The 20,531-nt window shown below is 41.1% G+C and overlaps 1 protein-coding gene across 2 annotated transcripts in view; it reads right to left on the bottom strand.

Annotated features, from left to right (window-relative positions):
• BACH2 (BTB domain and CNC homolog 2) overlaps positions 1-20,531 on the bottom strand; it is a 393,721-nt gene that overhangs the window by 294,007 nt on the left and 79,183 nt on the right. The window lies entirely within an intron of this gene.

The following is a 20,531-nucleotide window of genomic DNA, read 5'->3' as shown; positions in this document are numbered from 1 at the left end:
GAATTGGAGGTTTAACTGGAACTGTAGTACTTTTCCTATTGAACATTTTTCTTATTTCTATTATTTTATACTTAAAAATAGTATATTTTTTTTTATTTTTAAGAAAAGCACTACTGTTCCACTAGCCCACCATAAGCACCTTTAGTTCTCAGTAATTAGGCCCTGTCCACTAGAGAACGTGCCTAAGACAGGGATAGGGCCTGTCTGTGAACAGAGTTGAGCACATGGGCAAGCCCAAGGCTGTATTCCCCATATTACCATCTTTCACTGTGAAGAAAATGATTTTGCAATGTATTTTATATTTTCAAAAGATAAACTCCTAGTACTCCAAACATACTACTACTATTCTATGAACATAATATTATTAAACTCCTTTTACAAATGAGAAGACAGGGAGAAGAAATTGCAGATTACTCCCTGGGTATTTGAGACACACAGATTCCAAAGAAAACAGCACATTCAGTCACAGCAATAACATATTTTAACTATGATGTACAACATGGAGAGACCCTGGAATTCTGACTTTGCAGGATAAATAAATCCAAACATCTTCATTGTACAGGATGCCTGGGTAATCATTACTTCAAAATCAGAAAATTCAACATCCAATTCTAATAAATTTTAAAGTGACTGAAAAGAAATTAAGGATATAAATTTTACTCTGAATTTCCAGAAGCAGATGCTAATGAACTTCAGTTTTAAGGTAATGCTCTGTACATGCTGTTTCCTTTTCAATATATGTATTTGGTTCACTTAAAAATGAATGCCCATTTAACTAGTGAGTTTGTCCAAATGCCTTGCAAGGATGGCTAACGTCACAATTCCACTCAAATGTACACAGTAGTAACAACACAGGAAAGGTGGGTACAGAAGATAATAACAGACAGACAAGGATTCTTGAAGGCAACTTCCCTGAGAGGAACCCCACCCAGTTTCAATCATGCTACAATTCCCATTCCCTCAGAATCTGGGTTATAGTTCACACTAAACTAATTATGGATCTTCGCCCTTATGTCATTTTCAGGTATTTTGGGTCTACAACCCAGTCAAGCTAAAAACTCTTTGAGGGAAATATTAGTTACACAGAAAGCTCTTAATAAACATTTTGAATAGATTTTTTTTTCTTTGTTCTCACCCACACAAACTAAAATGATGTAGGCTGTCAATGTAGGAGCTTAAAAACAGTGTTGGTAAAATATTGTTAAGAACATCATACAGCTAGCTGTATAGTACTCAAAACTGTGCAATGAATTTTTATATGAATACTCTTGTTTAGTGCTGATATCAATCTGGGTGGTAGTTTCCTAACTAGGGAACCAGACTAAGAGATGGAAAAGAATTCTTCTGGGTCAAGCCGTCGTAAGCACTAGAGCCTGGACTCCGTTTCAAGACGCTTCTAATTGAAACACGTATAAAGACCACAAATAAAGAGTAACTCCCCTACCAAAAAAAGGAAAACAAATATACACCTCAAAGACAACCATTAATTAAAACAACACCTCACAGAATAGATGGCAGTTTTAGAAACTGGGGTCAGTTCACTTCCTCACAGCAGCTGAAAAGATCGGTTTTACTCTTATCAAGTCCTTCCAGTCTCTTTGGAAACAGAGGACCTGGTTAATTTGTTGCCAATTCAGTTCATAAAGAAGCTTAGAGAAATTCACAATGTAAAAAAAGAGACTACATCTTAACCATGAAGCATTAAGAAAAGAATTCTCAGTTACCACGGTGGAATTAAAGGTGTTTGCGTTTTTCTTCTATTTTTCAATGTTTCCATAATAGGATTCTATTATTTAGTTAACTTTTTAACCATTTAAGAAGTTGGATTCTTCTAGTAATGAACAATGGAAAGTACAGTTGCCTTTAAAGGATACCTTGAGAAAGTCAATCCCATAAACCAGTGTGTGACTTCCACCTATTAATTCTAGAGTTGTTTCAACTTACAGAGCCTGTAGCTAACCTTAGGCTTCCAAAGGGTTAATGCAATGTAAGTCATCTTTCCAGGTGAGAAAAAGAAGTGCCGATAAAGAGGAAAGTGGAGACAAGGTAAGTGTAGGAAGAAGAAATAAAAGAGCAAAGAAAGAAGAAATTTAAAGGGCTGGTGAGCCAACAAAGACACCCAGACAAAGGTTCAGCAATTTGGCCACATGTCCCTTACCAGCCAGGCCCCTACCACTGAAGGGACCACGAGATTGCAGGCTCCGTGTCCTGCAGCTTCTCCAGGATCATATACACTCTCTTGGCTTGGGTGTCAGCACGTAGGAGTTGGAGTAAAGTTAAGACCGGGCCTACCTGTTTCACCACTATTTATTTACCATCAACCTCCACCTACTACTGAGAAAAGTCTATTATACCTGAATCACTGCTAATGTGGTATAAAGGTATGGTGAGAATAGCGTAAGCAAACTTTATTCTATTTTCCTTACTCCAAGGAGAAGCTTAAAAGTGTCAGTGGCAATTTGTGTGTGTGTGTGTTATACTGTTACTTGACCCTTGAAAATGCAACTAATACTTACTGCGAATATACAGTGAAATATGATGAGATGGGCTTTTCTCCTGACTCCAACTCCCACCCCAACCAAGAGCCTCATTCTACTATGAATAACTGGAAGCCTTTGAAACAGAACTCAAAGCTGTGTAGCTCAAACACTCCTATGGGAGGCTGGCTAGCAAGAGCGAGCAGGTGATTCTTCACGGTGTGAAAGGCTTTTAGAGATAATCTACCCTGAGGTCAGTCTGTCGAATGGTCTCTTGTCCTTCCCCTCCCCATTACCTTATCCAGAAGCCCAGAGATCTGGAGAACAATGACCCATACCAGACCCACGTGCCTGTGGAGAAGGAATAAGGGAAGTAATTAAAGGACCCACAGACTCTGGAAGAAAAAAGGTAGAGAATGCATGAGGACAAGAATCTAGAGGAAATTCTCTAAAAGCTAGGGTAATCAGATGAACAGGTGAGAGAAATCTCCTCTAGTTTCCTCCACCCTGTGGACTTTTTATGGGTTGATGAAATTCACATGACTCTGAAGTCAAGCCCTGACTGAATGAATCTTCACTTGAAGTCCTTGTACAAGACTGGCGAAACCTAAGACCATTTTATCACAGATGTACAATCCCTCCCTTCCACAATACAGGCCATGATGTTAGGATTAAAGCAGCCAAGGGCAAAGGAACAAAGAAACCTCTGCCTTCCCTACACACATACACATAAACGTACACACACCTCCCAAGCAGCTGTCCCATTCCTTTCTTCCTGAAAAGAGGCATAAGGGATCAGAGCAAAGCTCTCTGAGTAACTTCTTGCAGGTCCTTCTCCAACCTCAAAGTTGTAGTAGACGTGTGGCTCTGGTTGTTCAGGACCTGGTTGTCCTTGCAGCCCCCACATTTAGGCAGCAAACATGCCCTAACATGGTTCTGCCTCAAGAGACTGGACAGTGTTTACCATCCTACCTTGCTCCCCTGTAGCCTGCCTTCACAACACACAGTGGAGAGTGTACATCCTCAGCCAGAAGGATGAGAGCATCTTCCCATGAAGAATCATCAAAAGTTTTCTTCCCCAAAGATAGGGTCATTGTTGTTGTTAGCTACCGTTGAGTCAATTCTGATTCATGGCAACCCCATATATGCCGAATAGAACTGCTCCATAGGGTTTCAAGGCTATGACCTTTCAGAAGCAGAGTGCCAAGTCTGTCTTCTGAGGTGCCTGTGGGTGGGTCTGAATTGCCAACCGTTTGGCTGGTAGTTGAGTGCTTAACCATTTGTGCCTGTACTTATTCAAACTGTAAAGGAATCAGACCAGAAGTCAGGATACCTAATGTATAGTTTCAGGGTGGTCAGCCACTAACATACGAGTATCTCCAGTTAAAGGCACAAAGCAGAAAGTCACAGGTTGCCTTGCCCAGCCCATTTTCCTTGCCTGGGTGACTATCTAAAGTCTCCTCACCCACATTTCATACCCCCTCCCCCAAAAAACTCATTGCTATTGAGTTGATTTCGACTCATAGCGACCCTATAGGACAGAACAGAACTGCCCCATAGGGCTTCCAAAGCTGTATTCTTTACGGAAGCAGGCTGTCACATCTTTCTCCCATGGGGCAGCTGGTGGGTTTTAACTACAAACCTTTCGGTTTGCAGCCAAGTGCTTAACCACTGTGCCACCAGGGCTCCCTATCTAAAGCAGGGATTGCAAATTCAGATGCTTGCTGGGGTCAAGAAAAAATGAGATGAGTGAATGGTCAAGCCTGAGAAGACAAGGAGGAGTGGAGGGGATGTGGGATCTGGCACTCAGCTCTAGCTCCAGCAAAGAAGGAACAAGGCACAAGTTCCCCAAGCTCCTGATGTTCAAGAAAGCCAAAAAACTGAGAAATGACATAAAAATCTCTTCTTCTACTGTACAATGTCAATGTCAGTCAGGGGATTCTTTGTTCCTCTACATCTCCAAGCGTGGTAGCTTGCCACTGCCTCGTGGCCCTCTAGGGTTATGTCATGGTGGCGTCCCCAGGCATGGCAAGCCCAGGTGGTAGAGTGGGGAAAGCCAAGCTCAGTAGCCAAGTCAGTGAGTCTGGATATCAACTCTGCTTCTTGGCATGTGATTCTGGCAAGTTACTGACTCTCTTTGAGTCTCTGTTTCTTCATCTATAAAATGTGGAAAAATGCTTTATACTTCCTTAATCCTTTCGAGGATTAAATGGTGTAACCTGAAAAAAGTACTTGAAATGTGGTGCTCAAAGAAGGTCCATCCCCTTCTTCCTGTGTCTCCATTATCATTCAGCTCTACCTCATTCAGCTTTAAATTGCAGGTAGGGGTTTACCTGCCAATCCACAGCCCACTGGATTACAGGCACTTCAAGAGAAGAGATCTTGTCTGTTTGCTGCTAGTACCCAAATACCTAGCACCTAACCCACTACTTTACATACACGAGGCTCGCAATTGCGCCACATTTAATTACAATGTTTAGGAATGTCTTCCTCACATCCAGCACCGGTTGAGTCTATTTCCTCTCACTCTATCCTCTTCTAACACTTTAACGTCAACATCTATAGACACTCCTCATCCGGCCACAATATTTTGAGACTAAATGATAAAACAGGTCCAAATTAAGAATAAAATACTGAAGAGTTTTTTTCTTGAGAAGCATGGCATGACTTTTAGGTCCCCATATTGCCATCAAGTCTATTCTGACTCATAGCAACCCTATAGGACAGAGAAGAACTGCCCCATAGGGTTTCCAAGGCTGTAATCTTTCCAGAAGCAGACTGCCACATCTTTCTCCAGCGGAGTGGCTAGTGCATTCGAACCATTGACCTTTTGGTTAGCAGCTGAGCGCTTTAACCACTGCACCACCAGGGCTCCTACTTTTAGGTCAGGGGGCACTTTTTAGATAATACTGGGAACACCACCCTTTGCATACCTCAGAAGAAAAAAATTAAACACAAGAGATTTCATCACCCAATGAAATAAATTAAAGAATCACTCTTTAATTTTAGCATCTTCAATTCATGTTGCCAACAGCGACTGTCACTGCATGGGGCGTATTTGGTGGCTGCCATCCAGAGTTCTGGGCAACACTCTGATCCACGTGGCCACTTTGGATTGAGAAGGCTGAACTGTATTACTCATCTAGGACAAAAGCTTACCAATCATGCCTGACTTAGCCAGGTTTCTTTGGTTTGACACTGAAAGAATTCCAGGGCCCTCCAACCACATTCAGGTTCCCTCTCCCTTGGGGGGTTTGTTGAACAATTCAGATGAACATTTCCTGTGATTTGGTGGGAAGCTGAAATAACTCAACACAAAGCCTAGTGGGTTACTTCAAAATGACCCACCGAAAAGGAAGCAAAGACAAGGGAAATCTCTAGGAAGGTATCTCTTCAAAAAGCTCATGGGGGCTAGCATTCTCTCCAATAAAAAGTTTCCAATTTAGGAATTTAAATATTCTCAAGAACACCTTGAGGACAAGCTGTAATGAGGGACTATCACCTTAATGGCCACTAGTGCTTACCACAGAAATTCAGATGCTTAGCCAGCGTGGGTCTGATGAAGAAACGTTCATTAATCCCCAGAAGAAAGCCCTATTTGACATCACGGGCCCCAGCTGAAAGCAATCTCAGGGATTCACTGTTAATCTCTGCTTTGCTGAGGCTCAGATTCTGTACTTTTCATTACTAGTTTCTCTTTAGTATGGCTTGCTCTTTTTTGAGGAGGCACTGCACCTCTCCATAGGGATGTGGTATTTGCTTCTGCCAGGGCCCTACTGCTTTCAATGCTCTCAAACCAGTTTCTATGCCAAAATGCAACTGGAGTTCCTGCATTACACAGGCAGTGTAACTAAGACCCCAAAGTGTAAACCTGGATTTTCATCCCCCCACTCCTGTGCCCCAAACACACACACTCAAAGTCCCAGACAGATTCTGGGGAAATTTTTCTTGCCCCTTTTCACAAGAAGTTCCTATGTATTAACATCCCAACACCTAGATCCTAGGGCCACCATGTCTGAAACACTGCAGGCTAGTGGGGTCAATGTACTCTAAAAACTAGTTGCTGTTGAGTTCATTCTGAGTCATGGCAATCTCATGTCTGTCAGAGTAGAACTGTATTCCATGGCGTCTTCAACTGCTGATTTTTCAGAAGTAGATGGCCAGGCCATTCTTCCAAGGGGCCCCTGGATGAACTCGAACTTCCAACTTTTGGTCAGCAGCCGAGCATGTTAACTGTTTGCACCATCCAGAAATTCCTTATCCTGCTTTCAAGCTTGACTCTGCACTTGAAGATATTTTAGATTTTATCCAACATGCCCATGAATTTTTTAGGGGGAGGACAGGAGGTCAGAAGTGTGACAGAATGCACTAGCTCAGTACAGTTTTCTGCCAGAAATGTCCAGTCCTGGGTTCCCTAAACTCAGTTCTGCCATATTTAGGGTCCCATGTGTGGCCATTTAGCTGTAATTGAAGCTGAAGCCAGAAATACGTTCTATAGCATATGTTACATTGTTATGACTCACACCCTAAATATTCTCCATAACAGAGTGACGCTGGGTGAGAAAGAGCATCATGGCAGCTGAGGCATTAAGCAACCTACCCTCAGACATCATCAGCAGTCCAGGCAATTTCCCCAAAGAAGCAAGTCACTTTCCTGCACAAGGCTGTACTTTCTGCACATAACTCAGTCCGTCCTCAGCTCCCTGGAAAGGAATCTGCCTTACATTAACTTCTCCATGATTTAGAATGGGATGACCACACGCTGAGGTTTGGTAGAATTACAGAGGCAAAGACAGCAAGAAACGAAAGGAAGGGCACAACCACCTCACCACATCACAACTATGGTTTGGAGAGAGTCCCTGCATTCCACTACAGCAGCCAAGAGAACAGCCACAGAAAGCCGCCCCAGCAGCCGACCTGGAGGCCTTGTCCCTGGGGTAGCCTCTGATCTCATTACAGCAGTCTATGCTGGTCCTCACAAAACAAACAGAGGAAATTTATGCCTGCCTTAGCCTGTGGAAAGCGCTGCATTCCTTGTTAACAAGAGTTGCAGCTTCTGAGACCATGGCCAAGAGAAGGGGATGATGTCTGCTTTGCTCCAAAGAAAGACCTGTCGTTACTGCCCTTCCCTCTTTCTGAGGCTGGATATAAAGGAGGTGAGCCTGGGGAGAGCCAGTGAACTTATGGCCCAGGCTCTCTGCCTGGGTCCCTGATGAGAAGTTCCCTTTCTGCTTATGTCAACATCCCCCAGGTTCAGACAGTGGAGCCATTTCCTCTCAAACAACTCTGGGAAAGTTGCTACATCGCAGCTTTGAAGGGTTCCACCTGCTAAGGCCAGAATTCTAAGAGAGATTGTTCTATGTAATAAAACCCCAAGTCTTCTGGCGGGAAAAACTTCCCCCTAAAATATCCTTGTCTGAGCCTTGGAAAACTTCACCTAACTTGAGATTCCTCCTTTTAGGAAAAATGGAAGGAGGGAAAACATCATGTTGTACCCTTTAATTTGATCTCAGAAATAATTTAGTGACTAGCTCACAAGGTTGAGAGTGAACTAAGTTGGAACAAGAATGTAGATCAGTGGTTCTGAACTGGAGGTGGTTTCTGCTCCCATGGGACAGTTGTTGATGTCTGGAGACATTTTTGGTTGTCACACTGGGGAAGGGTGCTACTGGAGTCTAGCGGGTACAAGCCAGTGATGCCACTAAACGTCCTACAACGCACAACAGCGCGCGCGCGCACACAACAAATAATCATATGGATCAAAATGTCAATAGTGCCAAGACTGCAAACCCTTACTGTAGCAGAAACACTCAAGGATATGGGTAGGTTTAAAATAATGTTAACAAATAATCACATTAAATAAATAATGTTGATATCATGCAGTCTGGGCCCCAAAATGCACAAAATTAACCACCACAAAAATTTACCAGTTCTCTCGCAAGTGAAATAAACAAAGGCCACTGTTTAACTACACAGAGTAAGATCACTAGAGTTGCCGGGAAGAGTGAAGTGGCTTCAATGTTATCAGCATAGTGCTGTGCTTATTCCAGGTCAAGGGGTGATCTGAGTGCCTACCATCACAATTCAGGAGTGATAATTAACAGAAGGAATTTCTGAGCCAACCAAACCAGTTGCCGTGGAGTTGATTCCTACTCATGGCAACTCCATGTGTGTCAGAGTAGAACTGTGCGCCATACGGGTTTCAGTGGCTGATTTCCCGGAAGTAGATCACCATGCCTTTCTTCTGTGGTGCCTCCGGGTGGACTCGAACCTCCAACTTTTTGGTTAGCAGCCAAGCACATTAACCATTTGCACCACCCCTGCTTAATAAAATCTTTTATGTAACTTTAGCTTTGGAAAAAAAAAATGGCAAAATACTTCAATTTTTAATAAAATACAAAGAAATGTGGTGATACTGATTTACATTCTAGGGTTGCTAAAAAGAAATAGCTGCATGGTAGGTGTCTAACTAAATGCAGAAATGCATCATAATGAAAATAATCACAGCACTTATTTTGAAATGCTCCCATTTCTAACATTCGGTTCTTTTCCAAAATACTGCCTTTCCTCTACGTACTTTCATTACATCTGGGGTGAAAATGTACATTTAGATAAACCAGTCATTATTTTCTCATTAATTCTTTTATTCCAGCAAAAGGGAGGAAAACCCCATCCAAGTACAACCAATGCACGCAAGCAATTTGAAGAAAGAAAAAAAAAATTTCATGAATGAGCAGAAGATAATTTTTTAAAGCTTGTGGTATAAACAGTAACAAAACTGTTCCACTAAAATGTTAATACTGTTTACCATGATGTAAGAGACTTTTTTTTAATGACCCAGAAGCTAAATGCAAATGAATACTGTGGTAGGGAAAAATGATACTTTCCTTGGCATTTCAAAAATCATTGCTCAATTCTTCTTGAGCAAAGAAACCACAGTAATGACTTTATTTTACCTACCACAATTATGGTACACCTCACAGTAATTCACAATGTCCCACTTTCTTCCCTCCACTCAAGTCCTGTGAAATAACCTCTGGAAACGATTAACCAAGCGTCATGTTCCAATTTTACTCTTCTCCCTCCCTCCTGCCTCAGTCATGCTGGCGTCAGGACAAAGCAAACTCATATTACATCACAGAGCAAACTCATTTTCTATAAACCATCCTGTTGGTAGTTTACCGCTACTGGAACCCAATACTGTCAACAGTGTGTTCTTTGTTTGGCGGGTATTGCTTTTAAACATAAAAAAAAAAAGTTTCCCCACACCTCCTTCCTCTTTTAAATATAGGCAATTTGTTAGAGGCACCTCTCTACCCTGGCTCCACCCGCTCTGTAAACTAGACATTACCTTATACACAAATGAATCTACGGCATTCCTCAGTCTAGCTGCCTCGCTGCAAAATTCCTATGCTCCCAGCAGCCACGGCAGCACACACTCCCCCTGGCTTCCCCTCCTCTTTCCTCTTCCCCCACCCTCACTTTTTTTTTTTTTTTTTTTTTAATTTCCACTGCCTCACTGTGTTTTTGTGTAAATGATCTCACATGACTCAACAAATCCATCTGCCTGAAGCAGGCCAAGTCTGGAGCCCTCCCAAGAGGGAGGAGAAGAATTGCTTTGTGGAAGGGACCTGGAGCTCTGCCCTTTCTCTGGCTCAAATTACCCGCCTGTCAGGCCTGACAGATTTGGCTAAAAATAAAAGGAAGCGGGCCGTGAAAAGCAGATGAATGGGCTCAGCAGTTCCTTAGCTAACACAGGCCTGCTGTTGCCCAAAGCTCCCCAAACAGAAACTTCAAATGCTGGGCATGTGAGTGCAGTGTGGTGGCTTCCAGGTGACCAGGGCTGTCAGATCAACCCGTGTAAGAGAACATGGCCTGTGTTCTGGATTTCCTTTTTAGAAGTTCCCTGTGTGTGCGTGTCTAGTATAAAAAAGGTTCTCAGAAAACAGGAGAGAGAGTTCAGTGGAGGGAAGGCTTGGCTTCTATTTAAAAAAAAAAAAAAAAGTTTCCACTACAAAATTACTCTTCTCCCTACCTCCCAACACCAAAGAGACACTTCAACCCCCCCCCCCATGATGTCATTTCTCCACTCAGAGCCAGCAAAGAGCTAAAAGTCCTTCTTGTAAGTGTATGCCCAGCACCCGCAGTGGGTATTAAGCACTTAGGTTGGCAATGTAATGACACACTGTAATAATCTGTAATACGAAGCAGTCAGCAAAACCCTGGCTCTGAAAGCTATTTCTCCCGACCATTAACCATATGTTTGGCTCCTCAGATAGCCAAGCTGGTGTTCCAGCTTACCATCTGGTTTCTATCCACACAAGCAACTGCAAAGCACAGACCATCTCCCTCTGGAGCTGCGTGTTTTCTTTTTCTCTCTCTTTTCTGCTCTTCTCTTCCCCTTTCCTCCTCCCAGCTCCTTTGGTTCCCTCTTCTAAAGAATTCTCTGCCATTCATCACTTGCAAAGAAAACTTTACCTGACATGGCAGCGGCAGAGCTATTAAGAATGCACAGCTGTATTGTAAACACGCCAGAGGGCCGTTTACCATCCGCGGGATCTGTACAACTCAGTCTCTACCCCCTTCCTCATCTCCTATTGAGTGCTGACACTTGATACAGCATGTTAAAAATAGGTACATTCTTGACAGATCCAGGGGTTGCTGTGGTGCCCTTCACACTCACTTCATATTCTGGGAATTGGACTTTAACACACACACACACAAGCAAGCCTCCTGAGTTTGCCTCTGCATTCAATCTGCATGACGTCAGTCTCATACAAGATGACATACTGACTACAAACAGCCAAGTTAACAACAGGAGTATATTCCTTTTTCTCCACAAAAGGATTCAATCCCAAGTATTTATTTATCTGAGTTTTTTTTTTTTTTTTTTCCTACAGCTCCCAAACTGAAAGAGAAGACACTTTAGAAGAATAAGGGCATGCAGCCATTTACAACAAACCAATAACTTGCAAAACTTAAGCTTATTTACATCTGAACATTACATAGTAATTATATGGAACACAATATAACAAAGTTCAGGAATTTCTTACAATGTCTCCAAAGTATTTATCCTAGATAGTTCTCTTTACAGGATTTAAGGTTATTTTTTTCTTATTACATTTAAAAATTTTATGAAGAGATACCTGATAAACAGAAATTAGGTAAGTTTTTCTCTCTGTCCACACAAGGATAATGCCTGCATTACCAGCCCATTTTACTGAATTAGGAAATTAAAGTTAACTCCTTCCCATACCTTAAAAAAAAGGAAGGGAAAAAAGCTTGTTTCTTACATACCAGGAACAAAAGAAGAATATCATTAAAAAGTGATTAACCAGAATGTCAGGTTTTATCACTGTGGCAGAGCTACTGAGGATCTGTCAGGGGAGTACTGTTTATTCAGGCTAACAAGGATGTGTGGAAGGCCACTACCTATGCAAACTTCTTAAACGGACTGCCCCCGTCAGCCCTCATTTCCATGATCTGAAATAGGTCTTTTGTTAGCTATTTCTACCAACAAGGGACATCAACATTTTGCCGCACGCAGGTTCTAGAGAATGACAGAAAAAGGAACTTTTAATTTTAGAAGTCTAAGGAAGTTGTCCATAGAAGATAGATTCTGCTAAATGCTGCTTTTAGCCTCAAACCACAGCACAAACTTAAGACTGCATTAGCTTTACTCCCAACAAAGATAATGACACAATATTGTAATTAATAAAAAGAAAAAAAAACGATCAATTCAAAACATCAACATTTTCATAGTTAACCACCTGATTCTTTAAAGACTGCAGAATCATCTTATTACAAGGTATTTATACTTTTCATGGAGTCCCTGCATGGTGCAAATGATGAACACATTTGGCTACTCTCCAAATGGTTGGAGATTTGCGATCACCCAGAGGTGCCTCAGAAGAAAGGCCTGGTGATCGACTTCTGAAAAATCAGTCATTGAAAACCCTAAGAAGCACAGTTGTATTGTGACACACACGGGGTCATCATGAGGAGGAACTGCGTCAACAGCAACTGGTTTTATGTTTTTCGTAAGTACTGATGCCTGGGCTCTTTCACCAGTCCAATTATACCAGGATCTCTAGGGGCAGGCCTAAGCCATCAGTATTTTTGAAAGCTTCCCATTTGCTTTTAACTTACAGCCAGAGTTGAATCTATGTGAATCAGCATGATACTAGAAACCACTGTATCAAAATCAAAATGAAATCTTTGGAATGGATATGTGACTGAAATTTATAACTACAACAGTGACTTTCAAACTTGTTTAGAAGTAGAACCTTCAATCAAACAAAATCTTACATGAAATCCTAGTAAATAAAATAGATAAAAAGCATTTATATAATTTTATACTTTCAGTCTACACCATACCCATGAATTTTATAAATTTATATATTTTTTAAATTATTATAAGTCAATCAGTAAAAACTAAGAGGCTGTGCTGAGGAACACAAAAATCTAAAATCGGGCTTAAGACCGAGAGTTTCCCTCAGCATCTAACGTCTTCCATGGCCAATGACTACAATGATCAAGACCTGATGCCCGTAAAAATAGCAGTGTATGACAGCAGGACAAAATTAATTCATAAATTAACTTAATAAACATCAATTAAACACCAGGTTCTACCCTCTGGGGTGATCAGAGGGATAAACTGCAGCCTTTTCCCTAGTTAAGAAGAAACCTAATGACAGAGCAGCTAGACAAGTAGAATGATGGAAGTACCAAGAGCTTCATCCATAAGGAGGAGTGGCTAATTCTGTCTGAGGAAATGGGGCATAACTTCACCAGCACGGGACAATTAAGCTGGGTCCGTAGTCCCTAAGTGGTAAAAACAGTTAATGCACTTGGCTGCTAACCAAAAGGCTGGAGTTCAAATTCACCCAGAGGTGTCTTGGAAGAAAGGCTTGGCAATCTACTTCTGAAAAATCAGCCACTGAAAATCCTATGGAGCACAGTTCAACTTTAAAACACACAGGGTCTACATGAGTTGGAAACAACTCCACAGCAACTGGTTACAAGTCTGAGTAGAATTTTGACAGCTAACACAGAAAGGGAAGGGAATTTAACAGGGCAGGAACAGAATAAGAAAAAAATGAAAAGCTGAAAGTATAAATAAGTTCGTGGGTTCTGGGGATTAAGAAAAATTGTGTGGTGGGCAGAGGCTGAAGAGATAACTGAGACCAGATTATAAGAAATGTTAAATGTCATGCTACAGCTTAGACCAGCACTGACCAAAAGAAATACAGTGAACCACATATGTATTTTAAAGTTTCTAGTAGTCATATTAAGACAAAGTAAAAAGAAACAGGAGAAATTAATTTTAATGATATATCTTATTTAACCCTATGTACCTAAAATACATAATCAATATAAAATTATTAATGAAATATTTTACCTATTTTTCATCTGTGAAATAGGGTGCGATTTTTACATGTACAGCACAGCCCAATTCAGATTCGCCACATTTCAAGTGCTCAAAAGCCACCTCTGTGGCTAGTTCTGGACAATAGAGGTCTAGACTTTATCCTGTAGGCAACCAGTTACCAGCTGTCATCAAGCTGACTGTGACTTATACTCTGTGTGTCATACTCAGTGTGTCAGAGTAAAACTGTGCTCCATAGGTTTTCAACGGCTACTTTTTAGAAACAGATCACCAGGCCTTTCTTCTGAGGTACCTCTGGGTAGATTCGAACTGCCAATCTTCTGGTTAGCAGCCAAGAGTGTTAGCTGTTTGCACCACCCAGAGACTCCTATACTGCAGGCAGTGTAGCCCTCAGGACATGCTCAGATTTGTTTTATAAAGAGATGACTGCAGTAACAATGGGAGAAGTAGGGGGAGGACTAGACCTAGGACAGGGATTGCAAGGCCGCTTCCACAGTCTAGGCAAGCGATGAAAAGAAGAGGCTCAGAACCAAGAGCACTAGCAAGCAGGATGGCATCCAGGGGTCAGAGTCAGAAGTCATTTCTAGAGAGAATTCATCGGACTTTAAATGACTGTATGTGAAGGATGAAGGAGAAGCAATCGCAAAACCATCAAATATGTTTTTATGCTAAAATTCATGCTTAGTGTGATTATGCATTTAATATGAGGTTTCACTGTTCCTTTCAAGCTTGCATCCCTCTGCTTTGCACTGCAATGTCCTTTAATAAACATGTATCGTACACCCGCATGAGCTACAACGCCAGGTGGTAGGGAAGCAAGGCTAAATGAGACACAGTTCTTACTTTTCAGGGGCTCAAATATAGTGCAGGAGACATAACAACAAATTACAACAGTGTTAAGTGCAGTAATAGCAGGATGTGCAAGGAGGGCTACAAAATGTTCCACAAAGTATACAAATGTTCCTTAAACCATTTTATATAATGTATTCAGTGTCACTTTTCAGATAGTAGGAAGTGAGGTTTTCAGACAGTAGGGCACTCACTGACGTTTAAAACTGACCCAGTATATGACTTACGTCTGTGTTGCATTTGGTTGCACTGTATTAAGAAAATCTGCATATTCACAGATAACTACAGGTATCACTCGCTATCTGAATCCCTGCTATCCAAACTCGGGGGCCGAACAGATTCAGACAAATTGTCAGATGAATGTTGTGCTTCTCTCACTACATACTATCTGAAACTCAGAAACTGAATTGACACAAATAAACCCCGTATCCTTTGCTACTGGAATGTTCTACAAGAACTCTCAGCATTTCAACTCTGGAAATGAGTGGATTGAAACAGCAAAAGATACTTGTATAGGAAACGGTAGCAGCTATTAAGAATTCATTTTGTAATCTCAATGATCTTGAATTGATACACCTCAATTAAGCTAACATAAAAGCTCGAAAAAAAAATGCAGATTTTTTTTTTAATTTCAAATTTTGATCAGTGATAATAATCTGACCATTGCTTAATTTCCTTAAAAGTCAGTCAAGGAGCACCCAAAATGCAGAGTGGGTATACACGACCCTGTAACAGAATAGAAGTCGCTAAATGATGTGTGCTGTGTTCACTTATTATTATATGACCGGCCATTAATCCATGCAGAAGCCTACACCCTCACGCAGGCTCCCAAGCCTGCCTGGCATGCAACTGAGCGTGCTGAATGTCTGTGACAGGAGGAATTCGCTCATTCAATTTATGAGCAGACTGGAATCTGAAAAAGACTGGTACAGAACTTCCTGATCAATGACTCATTTATAAGAAGTTGAAATGTATAAGCCAAAACAGCAGGAAAAAAGCCTTTATTTCAAGGTTAACTTGATAGGCCAATTGAATGTTTTGGTGTCCCAATGTGTTAAAATTTAGTACATAATACCTTTAAGTGTGCATGATTTTTTTAATCACAGTTATAAAAAATAGTTTAAAGTATACTAAAAATGAAATGCAAATTAAATGCTTATAGAGCCCCTTAAGTATTTCCAGGGAACTTCTGCAGATCAGAGTTTGAAGACCACTGGCTGGGGGGCTGGGGGGATAAAAATGTATATCAAAAAGCAGTAGTTTGGTGTATTTACTGTTAAGGATCATCAAGCCTTTTCCAAACTTAGCTGAAGGCAAATACCATCCTCATTAATGTAAAAGCAGTGAAGTTGAGAACAAAACCGCAGAAAGTGCCATACGATTCTCTAGTGAGTTACAATTAAAGGGGCGAGGACGAAAATTTGGGATATAGTCTTCATTTCTCAATGTTATTCTTTCATTAATTTATTCAATGATATTTACTGAGCATCTACTATGTGCCAAGCACTGTTCTAGTGACTTGGGATGTATCAGTGAAGAAAACAGACAAAATTCCCTACCTTTGTGGAATTTTGAGTCTAGTGGGGATACAGGGACAGACTAACACAAAGAAGAAGAAGTTATTTTTGTTATAAGGTGATAAGTGCTATGAAAAAAAATCTTGACTATGGTGAGTGAATTAGAAATGTGGTGGAGGAAGAAGGCTGCAATTTTAAGTAGGACAGCCAGGGTAGGCCTCACTGAGAAGGTGAAACTGGATCAAAGACTCGAAGGAGACAATGGGTAAAGCAAGAGGACATCAGTTAGAGCAGTGGTTCTCAAAGTGGGGCCCCAGGACCATCTGCATCAGTACCACTTGAGAACTTGCTACTGGCTCAGAAACACTGAGGTGGGACCCAGAAATGTGTGTTTTAACAAACCCTCCAGGTGACTCTGTTGCACACTTAAGTTTGAGAACCACTGCTTAAGAACAAAGGCCCTAAAACAAGAGCATACCTAGGGTGTTCTAAGGAAACAGGAATGCGATCAGGTGTCTGGAGGTGAGAGCCAGGAGGAGATGGAAATGAGGAAAAAGAGGCCTAGCGCAGCCAGATCTTGAATAGCATTAAGGTCACAGTGAAGCTTTTACTCCAAGTGAAAAACAGGGAGCCACTGGAGGGTTTTAAGCAGAGGAGCCACAAGACCTGGCTTGTATTTTAAAAGGTTCCCTCTGGCTGCTGTGTTAAGTGAAAGCACTACATTACTTGCCTCAGGGGAAGATTCCTTAACTTTCAATTCCACTTTGGGCCCTGGTGGCTGCTAAATGTTTAACAAAAGACCCTGGGAGTAGGGAAGCTCTGACCTGTAGTGCTTGTCGATCTCCAAGGTGTAAATGCTCCCACCGTGGCTGATATCAAGCTGCCAAAATGATTCGCTAACTGGAGTTGTGAAGAGATCCACGCAATTGACTCACAACATTGATTTTGGGTCCCAGTGTCACTGCTACCATTGTGAATACTTAAAAATGATGGGGACAAAGGAATACTATTCAGCTGTCAAAAGAAATGAAGTACTGATAAATGCCACAACATGAATGAACCTTGAAAACATTACGCTAAGTCGAAGAAGCCAGTCACAAAAGACCACATATTGCATGATTCTATTTATACGAAGTATCCAGAACAGGCAAAACCATAGAGACAGAAAGTAGATTGGTTGTTTGTCTAGGGCTCAGGGGCAGGGGTTGGAGGGAATTGGGGAGAGTCTGCTAACGGGTGCACAGTTTCTTTTGGGGGGTGATGAGAATGTTCTGGAACTGACTGTAGTGATGGCTGTATATCTTTGTGAATATATTAAAAACCACTGAATTTTATAATTTAAATGGAGGAATTGAAAGTTATGTAAATTCTGTTTCAATAAAGCTGTAATTAAAAAGCGAGGAACTTTGTAAATCTGATTGAAAATGTTTATGTGACTTCAAAAGTCTTATATAAATGCAGTGTGTCCTACTGGTCTATTGCTGTTAACCAAATACAGAGCCTAATTCCTTTCATGTTAATATAAAGACAATATATTAATTTTGTTATATCACCTAAAGAAAATCTTATTAGCATTAAATCCCAATTTCTTTACTCAAAAAATCTATTTTAGATTTTAGCTGGAGTTCCTCTGTTATAGTGTTTTTCTTCCTACTGTAATTAATAGTTTGCACCCTCAAAAAAGTACAAACTGACTGGAATTTGCCACGCGGAATATGCAGGGCTGCTACTCCAAGAGCTCATATAAATCCTGGGCAGGCCTTCAAGGAATGTGTGTGCATTACAAGAACAAAAGGTTGTATTTATCCGAAGATGAAGTAAGGTTTGGATAAGGTCTTGCTCCATTTGATGTGCCATTAAAGAAACTTTGCTTTGCCCGATGCAATGCCCTTATTTCTGTTAATCAGGGTAGACTGCAGTTTGTGAGTAATATTTTTAAAATACAACACCTATCAAGAAAAAAGACACTCTACAAACTCCTTTAAGATGGAAAGTGTTTGCCATTATCAGGAATATGATCCACACATCCCCAGCCTGCATTTTCCCTCAGCCATGTACCACCCACACTCAGACCCCAGCCACCCAGATCAGCAAATGTGTGCTAGCTTGCACTCCTATAAAACAATGAGGTCTTTCAGCCCTTACCATCTTGTGAAGAAACAGACTGAAACGTCATGGGAAAAATTAGGAAATATCGGAGGAAAACAGCTCATAAAATGAAGGGTGGAACCACTCGCTCACATGTTCTAATTCTTGAACAAAGAGAAACAACCGTGACAGCCCCTTGCTTGCTCTGACCCTTCCATTTCAAAAGAGAGGCGTACTAACCTCCTTTTCTTTTCTTGGAGATTACAGCAGCAAGATGTAGACAGGACATCAAAATGAGAAAATTTTAAACCTAAGGAAGCAGAGTTAATTTCAAAAGCTTTACCCTCAAGAAAAGCATAATAACCATTCAAAACTACCAGCCTTGTTCAGTAATCCAAAATACCAACACAATTATGGGCCAACTAGACTAACCATCACACAAAGAAACTCTTTCTAATATACCTTTTCCTTTTTAAGCTCTTCTAAAATATTATTGCTATTATATCTCACACAGCAAAAGCAGCTCCTTCACCTAGCAATCCTTCCTTACTATCTACCATATCCCATTTACACTTGCTCACCAGCCTAGATGGCTGGCCTAGCGGCCTGCAACGCTCCATTCTCCACCTCCCAGCCTTTATCAAGAGCTGTTCTACTTGCAAATCACTCACCTCCTCCTAGCCACCAAAAAACATCCCACTCGCTTAAAAAATTCTCAGCTTAAGATCCACCTACAGAAAAAAGAATTTGTAGATCAATCAAGTCCGTTTGCAAACTTGTCAACAAATTTACACTTCCACTTTAATATGCTTTTGTAATCTAACTATATTTTCCAACTGATTATGTTAACCTAACTTGTCCTTGAGGAAAAAGTCTCCACGAATTCTTCATTACGTGATCTCCAACTTTCCATCATATTGCGATCTGTAAGATTTGACAAACTGGTAAGCACTATAGACGTGTTAGCTGTGTCTCATGACAGTGAATTTGATGGTCAATAGTTCTCAGAAAAGAAGCAAGAGTAGTTTATTATTATAAAGCATTATGTGGAAGAGGTGTCTATTTTGCTCTTGGAAGAAAGAAGCAACATTAAAACCATAAAAATGTTTTAAAAGGTAGAAACACCTAAAAAGAAATGTGTGACAAAATGAAAATAAGAGTCAAATGAAGCTGATAGACATCTCACAGACAGGTCACCAGTATCACTCTAAGAGCCAAAGTATAAGAACAACCTTTGGGGAGAAACCATCATTTGACAGGAAGGAGAAACTCCAAGTCACACAGTGAACTGAGCAGAATTAAATGCAAATTGATCATGCCAGTTAAAAGGCAGAAGAAGAGAGCCGGTGGTGAGACTCTGTCAGAGAACTGACGAGTGATTTCCATCTTCAGAGGCGATTCCACAGTCTTTTCAAGTCCTCCACACACCTATGAACATACCAGACCAAGATTTTAAACCACTGGTTCAAACTCTGCTGCACATCAGAATCACCTGGAGAGATTTTTAACGTCCAATTGCCCAGATCACACCCCACACTAAAAAAACAGAATGTCTGGGATGGGTGCCAGGCATCAATAGTTGAAAGACTCCTAGGTGACTGAAATGTTCATCAATGTTTGGGAACCACTGTCTTAGTTTTTTTTGATGGAAAGTTTAGCTCAATGAGAAAAGAACAAAATAACTTACATCACAGTTGGTGAAGGTCATGGTAAAGGTCTGATAGTTTTAAGTGGGAAATCATTGCTTTGATTTGAACAAGAATTGTGTTCTCTGATCCTCATAATATGGTGTATTACACACAGTCTTTAAAAGGCCCTAAAGAACTTACTGCTTTGGGATTTAGAGTAGGAAGAGGGAACTAGGCATGGTGGTAGGTGCAAGCCTGTGATTAACAACAATAGTAATTTTAAAGTCATCCCTTGTGCCATCAAGGTACTCAGCTTCAGAGCAAGCAGGTCTAGATGTAAGTCCTAGGTTGGTCATCTGCAGGCTGGGGGGCTACAGTCAACTTGCCCAGCCACTTAACTGCCAGTGTTCCAGCAGAGTCTACTCATTAGAGTACAGGGGTGCAGGCTATGACCTCAGAGATCCTGATTGGTCTGGAGTGGGCTCCCTTCAACTGATATATTTTAAAAACTCCCCAAGTTATTTATAATGTCATGTGAGAGCGGAGAACCACAGGCAAAGAGGTTATGAGAAAGGCTCTGAGG

The sequence above is a fragment of the Trichechus manatus genome, unplaced genomic scaffold, assembly GCF_000243295.1.
Source record: "Trichechus manatus latirostris isolate Lorelei unplaced genomic scaffold, TriManLat1.0 scaffold00211, whole genome shotgun sequence".
In the NCBI taxonomy this organism is placed as follows: Eukaryota; Metazoa; Chordata; class Mammalia; order Sirenia; family Trichechidae; genus Trichechus; species Trichechus manatus.
Note: the sequence above shows the minus strand (reverse complement) of the source record. Positions and strands in the feature narration are given on the sequence as shown.